The sequence below is a fragment of the Macadamia integrifolia genome, chromosome 14, assembly GCF_013358625.1.
Source record: "Macadamia integrifolia cultivar HAES 741 chromosome 14, SCU_Mint_v3, whole genome shotgun sequence".
NCBI lineage: Eukaryota > Viridiplantae > Streptophyta > Magnoliopsida > Proteales > Proteaceae > Macadamia > Macadamia integrifolia.
The window spans coordinates 32,217,027-32,232,539 of NC_056570.1; the positions used below are offsets into that span (position 1 = coordinate 32,217,027).

General features: G+C 40.0%; 1 pseudogene; it reads right to left on the reverse strand.

Annotated features, from left to right (window-relative positions):
- Positions 1-3,066: 3,066 nt before the first annotated feature.
- LOC122060845 overlaps positions 3,067-15,513 on the reverse strand; it is a 97,132-nt pseudogene continuing 84,685 nt past the window's right edge.

Below are 15,513 nucleotides of genomic sequence, written 5' to 3' on the forward strand. Positions count from 1 at the left end.
CCGTCGTATATATGGACTTGTCAAGGTAACCGGTTAATTCGCCTAAGTCCAATATTATCCCTTTTGGTTTCATCAGGTAGTTAGGACTCAGTCAGAATGGAGCCAATTATTAGAGTCAGTTAGCAGTGATGCATCAGAAGCAGCATGGGTTCATCCATTGGAAACAATGCAAGTTGAAATAGGCGAGCTCAAATGGAGTGTGGCATAGATCTTACAAGAAATCTAAAAATCGTCCTAGGGCTGACCCAATCCCTATTTAAAATAAGCATGTGATTCGAAACCCGACAAGGATAGATTCTATCCCTCTCATGGGAGAACTTGAGCAAACTAGGACTGCTACACCAAGGGGAGCATCCACAGTTCCCAAGGTTCCTCCTAGGTTTGTGATTGATAAGGGCGAGGAGGATTTAATCGCTCACATCCAAAATGAACCTCCAGAGATGGATAGAGAGAAGAAAATGAGAGAACATTTGGAGAAACTGGAAAATATGATCTGAATTGGAAAGAATGAAGAAGGACAAACCACAGATCCTAGTGAGATGAGTTTCTTTTCTGGAGCATGAGTTCGAAATTTAAGTGACAGACTGATAGATTTGATGGGTCAGGTGACCCCAAGGCTAGCCTGAAAATGTTTGTGACTAACGCCGAATCATGGCAGCTTACCAATAAACAGATGGGCCAAGCCTTCATGTTGACTCTATCAGGACCAGCCTTGAGGTGTCTTATGCAATTAGAACCCGCGCAAACTCAGAATAGGGGACAGTTGTATGAGCTTTCACTAAGCAATACTCCGATAATATAAAGGTTGATGTAAAGTGGCAAAAATTGAAACTTTAAGATAGTAGCCAAAAGAAGGATTCACAACATTTCTAATGAGGTTCCGAGACAAGGCCGCCAAAATGGCAGATCACCCATCCGAGGTAGAGTAGGTGGAGTTGTTGATTGAAAATCTCTCCAAGCCATACTATGAGGTCCTCTACTACCAAAATTTACAAAATTTCGATGCCTTGATAGCCACAATCACTCATGTCAAGAATAAGTTACTAAGGGATGCTTGGTGTTAGGTAGTTACTCAGGACTTGGAAAGATCATAAGGTTCGGGCGAGCTAACAATTCAGAAGTAAGTACAGTGAATACAGTTTAGAAACCAGCAACATCAGTAGCCACATATCACCCTCAACCATTTGTGATGCAAGTAGATATCACTGCCCAAAGGGTCCCTCGGCCAAAAAGGTAGTTCACAGACTTGGGGACAACATTGGCTACAGTATATGAGAAGTTAAAGAAGCAGGGTCTCCTCGGCACGGTTGCTCCGAAACCTGTTTGCAATCCCCTACCATCTTGGTATAAGAATAATGAGTTTCGTGCCTATCATAACCAGAAGAGTCATACTACAGAGCAATGTTTTAACTTGCAACATACCATCCAAGATTTGGTAGACAATGGGACTAGAGAAGTGAAGGTCAAACAAGCTCCAAATGTCATGACTAATCCTCTCCCAGATCATGGGACAGTTAATGCATTAGAAGACGAGGAGGCTCAGAATGATCCAACTCAACTCATTCGGCCAAGGGGCTGGAAGGGTCTTATGAATTCTTGTATTTACAGAAAAATCATGGGAAATAGAGCATGAATGGCAAGGGAAGAAGCTAAAAGAGCCTCAAGAGTCGCCAACAAAGGAGTATCGGGAGTTATGGGACAATCACCCGCTTATCCCCTATCACCACCACCCAGTCCTCCTCGACCACTATCACCATCATCTGAAGTCCCAACATTTCACACCTCTTCATACTTACTTGCTACACCAACACGTGACCCTTCATATCACCCACCTTTGCCACCACTACCAGAATCTCCATCATACCACCCAAGGTCTTATCCCTCATCACCCTCTTACCATCCATTATCATTGTCTAAATACCCAATCTCCCACATAACATCCCCTTCTTACCATCCCACTTCATATCCATCATCTCCACCATATTATCCGAACTCTCGATCATTATGAAGCTTAGGATTGGTGTATGATCCCCTTTTTTATGAGCCCAAGAAAGGATGGGTGGATGGATACAGCTGGAGTGACATTCTCACATTATCAAAATCTCCAGACTTTACCTCATCAATTGGTTTGATGAATGTTTTGGAGAAGGGAGGTGCAAGAATAAATCCTACTTCATTACTTCATTAATACGTCTTGTCAAGTATAAAAATAACCCTTTGCCGGTGATTAAAGAAGTCACAAATGAGTTACTCAAGACAGTGATGGCATTGACAGTTGGTGAAAAGATCAAAGAAGAGGCTTGTTTGATCCTATGCCATCAACAAACTCTAAGGATATGATGCAAAATACGACCTTATGAAAGTATTCCATTCAACACGCTCAGAGTATTATGAGTGCTTGGACGAGGAGGGAATCAATGACAATGAAGAGCACAATAAAGATGAAGAGGAAGTGGATGATGGTGAAGGCTTTAAGGAAGAAGATGACAGTGACAATTATGAATTTTAGAATATTGACGAAGAGGACATGTCCGGGTGTTTTTTATATAAAGACCCATCCGATCACCCGGTATGTGCCATAAGTGGGGATGACCCAATCATAGATCCTACAGATTCATTCATTCGGCACTCCCTATCCGAATAGAGGAAGATTGGTCAGAGTCAGACGAAGTCCCAGGCGGGGAAGAAAACGAGGGTGAAGAGAAAAGCTGACACCAACTCTGAAGTAACATTTGAAGAACGATTGATAGATGTGGCTGTACAATTATGCTCGATGCATTACCGTCAGTCTCTATTAATTGAGGATATGAATTGCTTTTTACCATTTTGATTAAAACATATAAACCCAATCCCATTTTACCCTAACCCCTCACAGCCCTCACCTTCACTGTGGAAAACAGTGGAGCTGAATCCCTTCTCCATCCCTGCGCAACCGCCGAGTGTGCTCCATCCTTGCACATGGGTTATCGTGGTCCCTCCCATGCGAGTGCCCCATTCCGGTGCTCCATGTTGCTCTATCCCGGCATTGTGGAAGGAGGAGACAGAATTGGTGGGAGAATTCACACATCAGAGTTCAGTGGTGACCAAATTGAGATGGTCCCTTAAACCACTAAAGTAAGCTCCATGGGTAGTAGAGTAATGTGTTCTATGTGTAGCTTCCCTTGTAAATAGAATTTGAAGAGGCAGAAGAGAAGGAGAAGCTCCTTCAACAGAGTCACTATTGTTATTTTTTGGCAATGGCTCTACCATTAAATCCAAATAATTGTCGCTCGACCCCATTTCTACATAGCTGTAAGAACCCATGAACAAAGGATTGCTTCCCCATTGGCTCCTTAGAACCTTAGTGAACTTTATCTTCTTCCCATGACTATGATTGCAGTAATTCACAAACCCACTAATGTTTTGGGGTTCAAAATATGAAAAGAAATTAGAGACCAGCATGAAACGTTTGAGTTCGTTTCTACATAATTGTCTCCTGGAACATGACCTCAGACGCTTCAGAAGTTTCTAGGGTAGTTGTAACAGTAGAAGTAGCTCTAATCATAGGAACAGAGGAGAGTTGCTTGAAGTTGCAGAAGCTCCCACCATTGAAGGCTAGTTTAATAGGAGAGTAATTTAAATAGGATGATAGCTTGGCTTTCTCCGATTCGGAACGAAATCTCAAGCCATCCCTGAGGCACTGTGTGAAAAGAGGCTCTATCATATTCGATCAACTAACCGATCAAAATCTAGTGGAGGAAGCAAAACCCAACTCAACACACACAAACATTGGAACAGATAGATTTGTTCCAGAAATATATTACCTCTCTTGTGATCTGTAAACAAAGAGAGGAAAAGTAAATAAGTAATACTAACCCTCGTCGAGAGCGAGAGGGAAAGAGATATTGTGCGTGGGAAGTGGAGGATTAAACATACCTTACTTTTCCCAAACCCCCCCACCCACCCCCCCCAACAATGACACCATCACTATGATATGATCTGCCACTATTTCTGAACCATCTTTGAAACAGTCTCACAAGCCTATCACTGCTACAACCCCCATTACTCTACATCTCCAACAACCTCACAACACCTTCTGGCTGCCATTCGATCCTCTTCACTTGCCTACCCAATTGGATCACACCCGTGTAGATGCTAGCCATTCCATAATGCTCAAGTATACCTTGACAATGGTGATTTGCCCACCTGGGAACTCAGATATTCGTTCTCGGCATTGAAATCCAGTGTTGAGAGGTCTGCTATCGAAGTACCTCTCCATGTTCTAATGCATCGCAAAGATCAATTCTTGGAGCTGCTTTGTGCTCCAACTAACATACCCACTAACGACGTCTCTTTATTTCGTGGAAACTTAGTAAGCTTCGAGGGCCCGACGGAGGAAAGGACCAATGCTGAGACCTTTCTTGTGGGAGCACATTTCAAGGGCTATTCATCATTCCAGTTGATGAACTTAAGTAGATAGTCATATGACTGAAACAAAACAGCTTAAAAGTTCGCAATAAAATGATTGAGTCTCATTCTCAAGGTACAAGAGTTGAGTCAAAGTATACATAAGTAAAGCATGAGAAACTATTTATCCCAGATTGATTGTTAATCATCAGGGCTTTGAAGCCGGCTGAGATAAAATAATGGATTTTACTATTGCATGTGTTACCATCCTCGAAACGAAAGATGAGCATATCATGGATCAACGAAGCCTCTCGGGGGCATGGCTAGAATATAGTGATCTTATGTAAATACCAGAGAATAAGGTTTCATCTATTCATGTGGATTCGTAAATATCCCATTCCAAAAATAGAAAGTTCAAAACAATTGGGACATTTTTGGAGATTGGATGCAGTTACTAATTCATGATCTGGCAAAGCAATTTATGCGAAGGGCTCTCTTTAGTAGAATATAAAATTTTTTTGCTATGTAGCCCGCAAGATGGTTGTGGATACTACTGTCTGAACATCAGATGTTGGATGCCACACACAGAGGCTTGTTTTTTAATTTTAAAAGTAATTGCAAGTGTACGGAACAAATGTAGCTAATAGGTCAAACACAAGGAGAGTAGCCACTTTATTTTTAGCTTCTTTTAGTAATGCGAAAGTGTAACGATTGATTATGGTATTTTACTTCTAACTACTGACCTAAAACAGATACATCTAGAAAGGTCCTAACCAACACATCTAGGGAAACTGGAATTGAAATTGGAATAAAAATTAAATGACCTAACCATTCACATCTAACCCTAACCATTCATCATCTATGAATTTAAATATTCAAACCACGCAATTAAAAATAAAATAATTAAAGTAAAAGTGGTAAAATAAAAGGTGCTGAAAAGTGAATGAATAAAATAAAAAAGGAAATAAAGCTAGAGAGAGGCACACAAGTAGGTATCTCTACTTAGCCCAAGGAATGCACTATAAATAATATGAGCTTCCTTACTTGACCAGAGAGTACTCTTACAAGGGCTTATCTACTTGGCTTTAGGGGAAGGAATGCAATATAAATAATGAAAGTAAAATGATGGTTCCATGGCTAGAGAGGGGTAAAGCCAACATATGCATCTAGCCAAGGACCTTGGGGGAAAGAGAGCATCAAAGTAAAAACTGAAAATAAAAGCCTAATTTAAGAATGAATGGGTACATGAAGAAGGAATTAGAGGGGGGATGATAAGATTTATGAAGAAGCTTACTTACCTGAACTTCAATCCTTGAACTGAAAACTTGATCGATTTGAAATACTACCAACCCTAAAATTTAGATCTGAACTAAATCAAATTTGAAATTGCTAGGCCCGGAGAAAGAAAATCATGAAGAAAAACTTACACTTGAAAGTGATGTTCCACAGCTTGTTCTTGTCACCTACAACTAGAACTAGAAATTAAAATTACTACACCATTGAATAACTTGAATTGCATAAAAAAATAAACATAAAAGACTTTGCATTAATTCAATGAAACCAACCTACAAAAGTGTTTAAAGAAAAAAACTAAAAACTACAACTAGAACTAAAAAGAGAGCGCATAATGAAAACTAGAGAAAAAGAGAGGAAAAGAGGGAACCATAAAAGAGAATTGTGCCATCCCCTTGTGTTGATTCTATTATATAGAGAATGGGGGAGGGAAGCCAACAAATTGGTTTCTAAAAGGTAGGATCTTTTGAAATTCTATTGTAATGAGGTGGAAATTAGTAGAGAAGAGAGAAAAGAGAAAAAAAAAATAAGGTAGAGAAGAGAAGGATGCCCAAGGGAATCCTTTGGTGATCGTGTGTGATGAGGTGGAGGGGAGAGAGAAGAAAGAAAAGAGAGAAAATCGGAAAGAGAATCAATTAGGACATCTTCTAATAAAAAAAAAATCTCCAATAGCCAAGAAGCTCGAACTTGAGACCTCCTAATGAGCAAGAGATTTTTGCACACCATAACTTACCAACTATGCTAGATAGTTGTTACCAAAATAGAATCTTCAATTACTCAAGGGGGATCCATCGATCCTTGTTGACATTTGGAATATTCCTTGTACACCTGGGACAACTGCAAACAAACTGGTTTTGCATCTCGGTTCAGTTCTGATCTATTATTCTTTTTCTGGCCCGAAAAGAATAATCACCTGTATAGGTGACCAAACGGATATGTACTTTTAATGCAACATGTCCATCTTGTTCAGATTTTCATCCTCTTTGCAACCATGAAAAGAAATATGACCTCTTTACGTGTAATATTGAAGATATGATGCCCGATAATCCTTAAGGCCTTTAAAATATAAAACCTGCAAAAAGAAAGAAACCCAAGGTAGCTTCATTCTAAATATGTAAAAATGCATACTTTACTACCGAAGATTTCACAGATAAATGTGCTCATCGAAATTCCTTCACACTTAGACATTGCTAGTCCTCGAGCAAAACAAAAAGAAAAAGAATAAAAGGTAAAAACCTAACTCACTTTCGTAGGAATCACAGTTGCACTTAGCATGTGCAACGAGCCTTTAAACCCTAAGGTTACCCTAGTGGACAAGTTGTGTCTCATGGGTGTTTGCAGTGAATATACAACCAAAATTCAGAAAAGAAAAGAAAATCCAACCTTGGCTAAAGGTAAGGGCCATACTGATCCGGAATAAAGATAATCCCTCTTACACTTGATCTAGGGATCCCCACACTTGAATTTTTATTACCCCATATCAATTTCAGGCACAAGCATATTTCTTAATTCAGAACTCACCTTGTCTCTTGCAAAACATCCTTATCTTAAGGAAAAATCACTTGTAAAGTAGTAGGGAACCAAGGATTAAGGCGTTGGATTGTTTTCAACCAAACATGTTACCATGGCATTGATGACATTTGCACATACTTTTTGTTGTGTGGTTTTCTTTATTTATTTGTTTTCTTTTATTTATTTTTATTTTTTTATAATGAACTCTATCCTACTCCACTACTGCTGGCTTGAATGACATGGTGGAGCAAACACTAGACACCCAAGTTACTATGTAGCTTCGATTTTTGTATATGCCCACATAGACAGTGATGCTAGGGTTCTTTAAGAAGTTTCCTCCCTAAGAATTTTGATCAAAACACCACGCTTCCTGAGGCGCAATGTCCTATCTAGTTCCAAGGAAATCAACTTTTATATCACTTTCCACACTTCATTTAAAATTGTGTATTTATCAAATCTTGCCAATCTAAAAAGAAGGACTCGACTCCAAATCAAGAGTACAAGGAACCCACAGACTTACATATGGTCTAGCATCATAAAACAAGGGTCTCTTATTTTTCAAAAGAGAGTCCCACCTCAAGACATAGGCTCGTTTCTTTTCTCAACAGGGTTGTTATGTGTTCAAGATAGGTACCTTAATCAAAATTCTTACTTTTATACATCAAGTAACTGAATGGTATGATCATTAGCCGAAAGCCAAAGTAGGATTCATCCTTAGCAAGCTCCAAAAAAAAAAAAAAAAAAAAAACACAACAAAGGGAAAAAGTAAAAAACAAAAAGAAACTGATTTCCCTCCCCCACACTTAAGTTATATAATGTCCTCAATGCATGGAAAGAATTAAAAGCGAAGATAAGGCAAAGGAGGTAATACCTGGGTAGAAGTTAGTCATATGTGTAAAGAGGTTCTTGGAGATCCATGACTGCTTCACTAGCTGCAGTAGGAAGCTCAAGGAATGGTTTTAAACGCTGACCATTAATCTTGAAAATTGCACCTGTGCTAGGGTTCAAAACCTTAACAGCACCATGAGAAAAAATAGTCTACACAATATAAGGACAATCCCAATGGGATCTCAACTTGTTTGGAAAAATATGAAACCTAGAATTGTAAAGCAAAACCGTATCACTAGGAGTGAAAGACTTCCTAAGGATTTGTCTATCATGAAAACACTTGGTTTTCGCCTTATAAATCCTAGCATTGTCATAGGCATCATTCCTAATCTCCTCCAACTCTGTTAGTTGGAGTCCTCTATGAGTACCAACAGTAGACAGATCTAAATTCAGCTATTTGATAGCCTAAAATGCCTTATGTTTTAACTGAACCGGTAAGTGACATACCTTTCCATGCACCAGACGGTAGGGAGATTGACCCAAATCAGTCTTATAAGTAGTCCTATACACCCACAAGGCATCCACCAATCGATTATACCAATCCTTACGATTAGGGTTGATAGTATTTTTCAAAATTTGCTTAATCTGCCTAATGAATACCTTAACCTGCCCACTAGTTTGAGGATGATAGGGTGTAGCCAGCTTATAGGTGATCCCATATTTCTTAATCAAGGCCTCGAAAGGCCTATTGAAAAAGTATGCACCCACCCTTATCACTAATAATAGCACATGGTGTATCAAAGCAGGAGAAAATGTGCTCTTTCATAAACTTGACCACCACTTTGTGGTCATTAGATTTATAGGCAATGGTTTTAATCCATTTGAAAACATAATCTACAGCCAAGAAGATGTATAAATTCTCAAAAGAATTAGGGAATTGTCCTATGAAATCAATACTCCATACATAAAAAATCTCAACAACTAGAATTGGGTTGAGGGGTATCCTATTTCTCTTGGTCACATGTCCTAAAGATTGACAGGCTTTACAAGACTTACAATACACAAAAGCATCCTTGAAGAGACTAGGCCAATAGAATCCATACTGTAAAACTTTGGCTGCAGTCTTCTTCACACTAAAATGGCCTCCACATGCCTGATCATGACAAAGAGAGAGAATGGAATGCTGCTCATGATCAGGAACACATCGTCGGATAATCTGATCTAGACATTTAAGCAAATAAGGATCATCCTAGAAAAATACTTAACTTGGAAATGAAACCTATACTTATCTTGGGTGGACCAGTAATCCGGAGTCACACTTGAGACTAAGAAGTTGACAATTTCAGCGAACCATGGTTCATTAGACACTGCAAGTAACTATTCTTCAGGAAAATTCTCATTGACTAGAGAATCGACAGTCAAGGAATTGGGAAGCCGAGATAAATGGTTTGCAACTAGGCTTTTACTTTCTTTCTTATGCCTAATTTCCAAATCAAACTCTTGCAAAAGTAAAACCCACCTAATGAGATGGGCTTTGGCATCCTTCTTCTGAACAAGGTATCTAAGAGTGGAATGATCAATGTACACCACCACATGTGACCTAACTAAATAAGGTCGAAACTTTTCTAATGCAAACACAAAATCTAAAAATTATTTTTCAGTGGTAGTGTAGTTAAGTTGTGCATCATTTAGGGTCCTACTAGTTTAGTAAATGACAGTGGATAGCTTATTAACCTTTGTCCCAAAACCGCTCCTATGGAAAAATCAGAAGCATCACACATGAGTTCAAAAGGTTTAATCTAAACAGGTGGTTGAATAACGGGTGCATTAGTTAACTCCTTCTTAAGTTGCTCAAAGGATTCTAGGCATTCTGTAAAAAACTCAAAAGTTTGATCTTTAGCAAGTAGTAAGGTGAGAGGTCGGGCTAACTAACTAAATTTCTTCAGAAACCTTCTGTAGAAGCCAGCATGACCAAGAAAAGACTAGACATCCTTAACAGATTGGGCAGGTGGTAAATTAACAATTACACTTACTTTGACTCTATCTACCTTAATTCCCTCATTGGATACTATATGGCCTAAAACAATCCTAGATTTAACCATAAAATGGCATTTCTCCCAATTCAAAACCAAATTCTTAGATATGCACCTTTTCAAAACTAGGGAAAAATGGTGAAGACACTCAGAATAGGAATTTCCATGAATCGAAAAGTCATCCATAAATACTTCTAAGAATTTTTCAACTATGTCAGAAAAAATGTTTATCACGCATCATTAGAACGTAGCAGGGGCATTGCAAACCCCAAAGGACATATGCCTATAAGCAAATTTTCCATATGGATATGTAAAATTGGTCTTATGTTAATCTTTTAAAGCAATTGGGATCTGGTTATAGCTAGAATTTCCATCAAAAAAATAATAATATTCATATCTAGCTAACCTCTCTAATATCTGGTCAATGAATGGCAATGGGAAGTGGTCCTTCCAGGTTGCTGCATTAAGTTTTCCTGGTCTATGCACACTCTCCACCTTGATTGGACACGAGTTAGAATCAGTTCATTATTGGGATTGGGAACTACAGTAACACCAGACTCCTTGGGCACTACATGAATTGGCTTACTCATTGAATATTAAAAATAGGATAAATTATTCCATGATCCAAGTACTTTAGGATCTCTTTCTTAATGGCTTTCATCGTCACTGGATTAGCTCTTCTTTAGGGTTCCGTGAATAGTTTGGAATCCTCTATAAGATGTATATGATGTTGCACAATAGAAGGGCTTATTCCCTTGATATCAGCCATGGTCCAACCTAGGGCTTCCTTATTATCTTTTAGCACTTTAAGTAACTCCTCTTCCTGGCTAGAAGTCAAATCTGAAGAAATTATTATAGGAAGAGTATAGTCAGGCCCTAGGAAAGCATACTTCAAATTAGATGGAAACTCCTTAAGATCTAGCTTAGGAGGTTCAACTATAAAAGTTTTGGGGATAGGATTGGAATGGGGTCCTAAGTTCTCCATAGGTGTGTGAATACTCAAGGCTTCAGAAAGAAATTTTCACTATCATCATCCAACTTATCTATACACTTTTGGAATTTTGAATCAAAACCAATATCAAAATTGGTAATTAACTCATCAAAAAAATCCAACAAATCCTCAAGCATATTGATCTCTTCTTCCATATGTGGATGTTTGCCTATCGTAAACATGTTAAACTCAACAGTTTGGTTGCCAAAAGATAACCTTAGGAAGCCATTATGACAATTGATTAATGCATTGCTAGTAGCTAGGAATGGTCTTCCTAGAATTATTGGGATCTCATCCTTGGTTGAGAAGGGCTTGGTATCTAACACAATGAAATCAACAGGAAAAATAAATTCCCCCATCTTAAGTAAGACATCTTCAACCGTCCCTTTAGGAATCTTAACAGACCTATCTGCCAACTGAAGAGTAGTCCTAGTGGCTTTCAATTCTCCCAATCCTAGTTGCTTATACACATGGTAAGATAAAAGATTCACTTTTTTGCCAAGGTCAAGTAAGGTATGCTCAATGTAGGTGTTTCCTATGACAAGTTATGGTAGGTCACCCTGGATCTTTATACTTGGTGGCTATAGGCTGAGTAATTATATAACTAATGTTACCTGCCAAGAGCACCTTTTTGGGTACACTAGTGATACATTTGTGAGTACACAAATCTTTCAGGACCTTTGCATAGGCGGTGATCTGGGATATGTCATCTAAAAAAGGGATGTTCACTTCTACTTTTTTGAAGACTTCAAAAATTTTATCCATGGAAGCAATCTTCTTTTTGTTTACCAAGCGATTAGGAAAGGGGATAGGAGGAACATAAGGACTGTTAGGCATTTGTCCTTTTTCAAAAGAATCATTTTAGGTTTCCTCAACCAATCATCTTTAGTTTCAAAAGAATCTTTAGGTTCATCAGATGAACTTAGAACAAGAGGCACCCTTGTGTCCTCAACAGAAGGAGAGTTAAATGGACTAATAGATGAGGGAGATTTAGAAACACTCTGTTGCTACTCTCGGCCACTCTTAAGGGCATAAAAAATATGACATTGGTTGGAGGATCCTTGTTGGGTTTGACCTTGTACCATATTCAGTGATGCATTAGTTGGTGCTTGTGAACTAATAGTCTGATGATGCCTAGGGGTAGGCTCTGGTTGATTGGGCAAAGTTCCTTTCTCCTTCTTACACAAAATAGATAACTTAAGTGAGTTCTCTCATAAGATTTTGATGGCTTGTCATGAGAAGGGTGTAGACACCCAATTTTGTCACCTTTACGGATCTTGGGCGTGACTTCTCATTTTTTATCGATAGAGATGATAACTGATTGAGGTAACCCAACCCAGAAACATTCCATACTCACCCAAAAATCCTAAAAATCCCTTGTGAGAGAAAAGAAGGGTCCAATTATGACTTCTCAAATACGAAGTAATCTAGTCCAAAGCGACCATATAGATGGATATTACTCAAAATTACGATTCCAATGATATATGGTGCATCAAAATCAAACTATCGAATCTTCTGTAATTGTTCCTAGAAATTACACCTTGAGCACCCAAACCCCACCATGCAAGCACCCACACCTTGCTATTAGCGCTCAAACCCCGTCCTCACAAGCAACTATACTTGGCCATGAGCATCCGCACCTTTGCCCTTCCCCGCGTGCCCCTGCCCTACCCCACGCACCCCCGCCCTTCCCCACGAGCCCCTACCCTACCCCGTGCCCCTGCCCTACCTCGTGTGCCCTTGCCCTACCCCGTGCACCTTTTCCTTGACCCGTGTGCCCCCGTCGGTGGTTGAAATCCTCATTCTGATGATCATATTTATGAGGGAATTTCCTCTTCACCCGCTTGAGTACTATGCACTGTCCCACTAGCGTACCTTACACCATGACCTCCCACTGGCCCAAAAAATATCTTTTCACACTATTGGCCAAAAAAGCATCTTTTTTCTCCATTGGTAAAAAAATTACTCCTTTCACCCTATTGGCCCAAAAAAGTATCTTTTCACCTCATTGGCCAAAGAAAATTACCCTTCACCTCATTGGCCCAAAAATTCACTTTGTTATCCCACTGGCTAAGAAAATTTAGTTTTTAACCCCATTGGCAAAGGAAATCCCTCTTCCTCCCCATTAGTCCAAAAATCTATAATACCTCCCTCCCTTTAGTTTTGGACACTTAAGCCTCCTAGTGAGCATCACTTGTAGAGAAGCTCTGCCCTCTCTCCTCCCCTCTCCCTTGAGGTTCTTCAAGTCTATGGAGAGATCTCCATAATGTTTGAAGTGTTCTTTGGGCCTTCAAAGTTCTTTAATCATATGAATTTTTGAGTGAACATTTTGTGTCAGAGAAACTTTGCCTTAGTCTCCCCCCTTTGAGGTTCTTCAAGGCTTCAAAGTGATCTTTGTAGATTCGAAGTGTTCTTTGGGCCTTTGAAGTTCCTCAATCATTTGAGTTTCGTCAAGCCCACCCATAGCCTATTCCTAGTGGAAGCTCTGCCAGAGTGCCACCTCAGCTTAGCCCTCCCATAGCCTATCCCCAATGGAAGCTTTATATGAGGGCCACCTCAACCTAGCCTTCCCATAACCTATCTCTAGCAGAAGCTCTATCGGAGCGCCACCTTAGCCAAAGTCCAGAAGTACCCCATCCCTAGTGGAAGCTCTTCCAAATTGCCACCTCAGCCTAACCCTCTTATAACCTATCCCCAATGGAAGCTCTACCAGAGTGCCACCTCAGCAAAAGTCTGAAAGTAGCCTATCTCTAGCGAAAGCTCCACCGAATTACCACAGCTTAGCCCTCCTATAGCCTATCCCTAGCAAAAGCTCTGTCGGAGTGCCAACTTAGCTAATGTCCAAAAGTAGCCCATCCCTAGCGGAAGCTCTATCGAATTGTCAAATTAGTCGAAGTTTGAAAGTAACCCATCCCTGGCAGAAGCTTTGTCGAATTGACACCTCAGTCTAAGCTCGAAAGTAATAGTTCCTAGTCGAAACTCTGTCCGAATATTACTGCAGTTAGCATCTCTTGAAAAAGGAAGCTGGAGGTCAAGACCATCTTCCCCTAAGCTAGGTTGGGAGAGTCCATAAGAAAGTTTGTGCTAGCACCAATCGGGGGTCCACCCCTCTTGACTTGATACAGGGGTTAAGCTTAAGTATAATTTCTCACCCAAATTTGCATAATGTAGACTTTATATCGACCTTGTTTTAGTGTATGTAATTATTTAAATTCAGTCAATGTATATATGTGTGATAACTTAGCTATGCATGCAAAATAGGAATAAATTGTAGAAAATGTTCGTTCATAAGCATCTAGTAGAAAGACCGGTTAAACCAAGTAGATTGGGTGCATAACACCTTCCCAATTCTACAACCTGACACGTACCCTAAATCTCTAGACTAGACCAATTTTTGGGCCCTTTTCCAGGAAATGGGTCCACCCCCGGGTCCTAGGCCCATAATCCAAGGTGGCGAATCCAAACCCTTTTGTAAGATCCTAATCCCCCATATTGGACCATCATCAAATCCCCATCTCAATGATGACCTTTATACTCTTGGGAAATAGGCCTCCACTTACCTCCGAGGGGCGATATAACGGTGCGGGGCCTGTGGGTAAGCACATACGACACATAATTGGGCTCTCCACATTACAGTTGGGTGCCTAGGTAAAGTGGTTCCCCAGGTTCTTATTGACAATGGGTCCGCTTTGAATGTGCTATCATTGAGATCAACAAAGAATATTGGCACCAACTTAGAAGAAATGAGGCCAACCACCCAAACCATAAGGGCATACAATAATACCAAGAGGAAGATCCTTGGCATCAATACCCTTGCTATAAAGATTGGCCCAGTGAAGTTTGATGTTGATTTCCAAGTCATTAATATACCGGTAACTTTTAACATGCTCTTGAGAAGGCCTTAGTTGCATCCTGCGAAGGCGGTGTCCTCTAGTCTCCATCAAAAAATGAAGTTCATTCATGAGGGGAAGGTGGTCTTAGTGGCCAAAGATCCTGAAGTGGTTAACACTTTGGCCAACATTGAAAATGGGGAAGAATAAGACCTAGAGGTGCAACTGAGTGGTTTTGAATTAGACACCACTTGCGCAGCCATTGCCAAAGAAGCTCCAAAGGAGTGCATCCCAACTAACTATAAAGCCATTTAGAGTCCGCCAGTGAATCAGATGATGAAGAATATGTAGTACTTTCCTAGCATGGGGCTAGGGAAATATCATCAAGGAGTTCCAAAGTAGCCTAGTTTGGCAGTGGACAAAGGGAAGAATGGTCTCGGGTACACTCCCCCAACTGTCAAAGGGCAGAAAGTGCTAAGGATTACTAGGAAGATCTCCGTCACTTACTACCCTACTCTCAATGGGTACTTTGTGAAAGAAGGAGAGGACTTCCCTTTTTATGGAAATGTGGAGCCATGGTTTGATGAAATCGCCGCCAAAATGTAACCAGGACTTGAAGTGTTCTTCCAAGAAGAGTTCG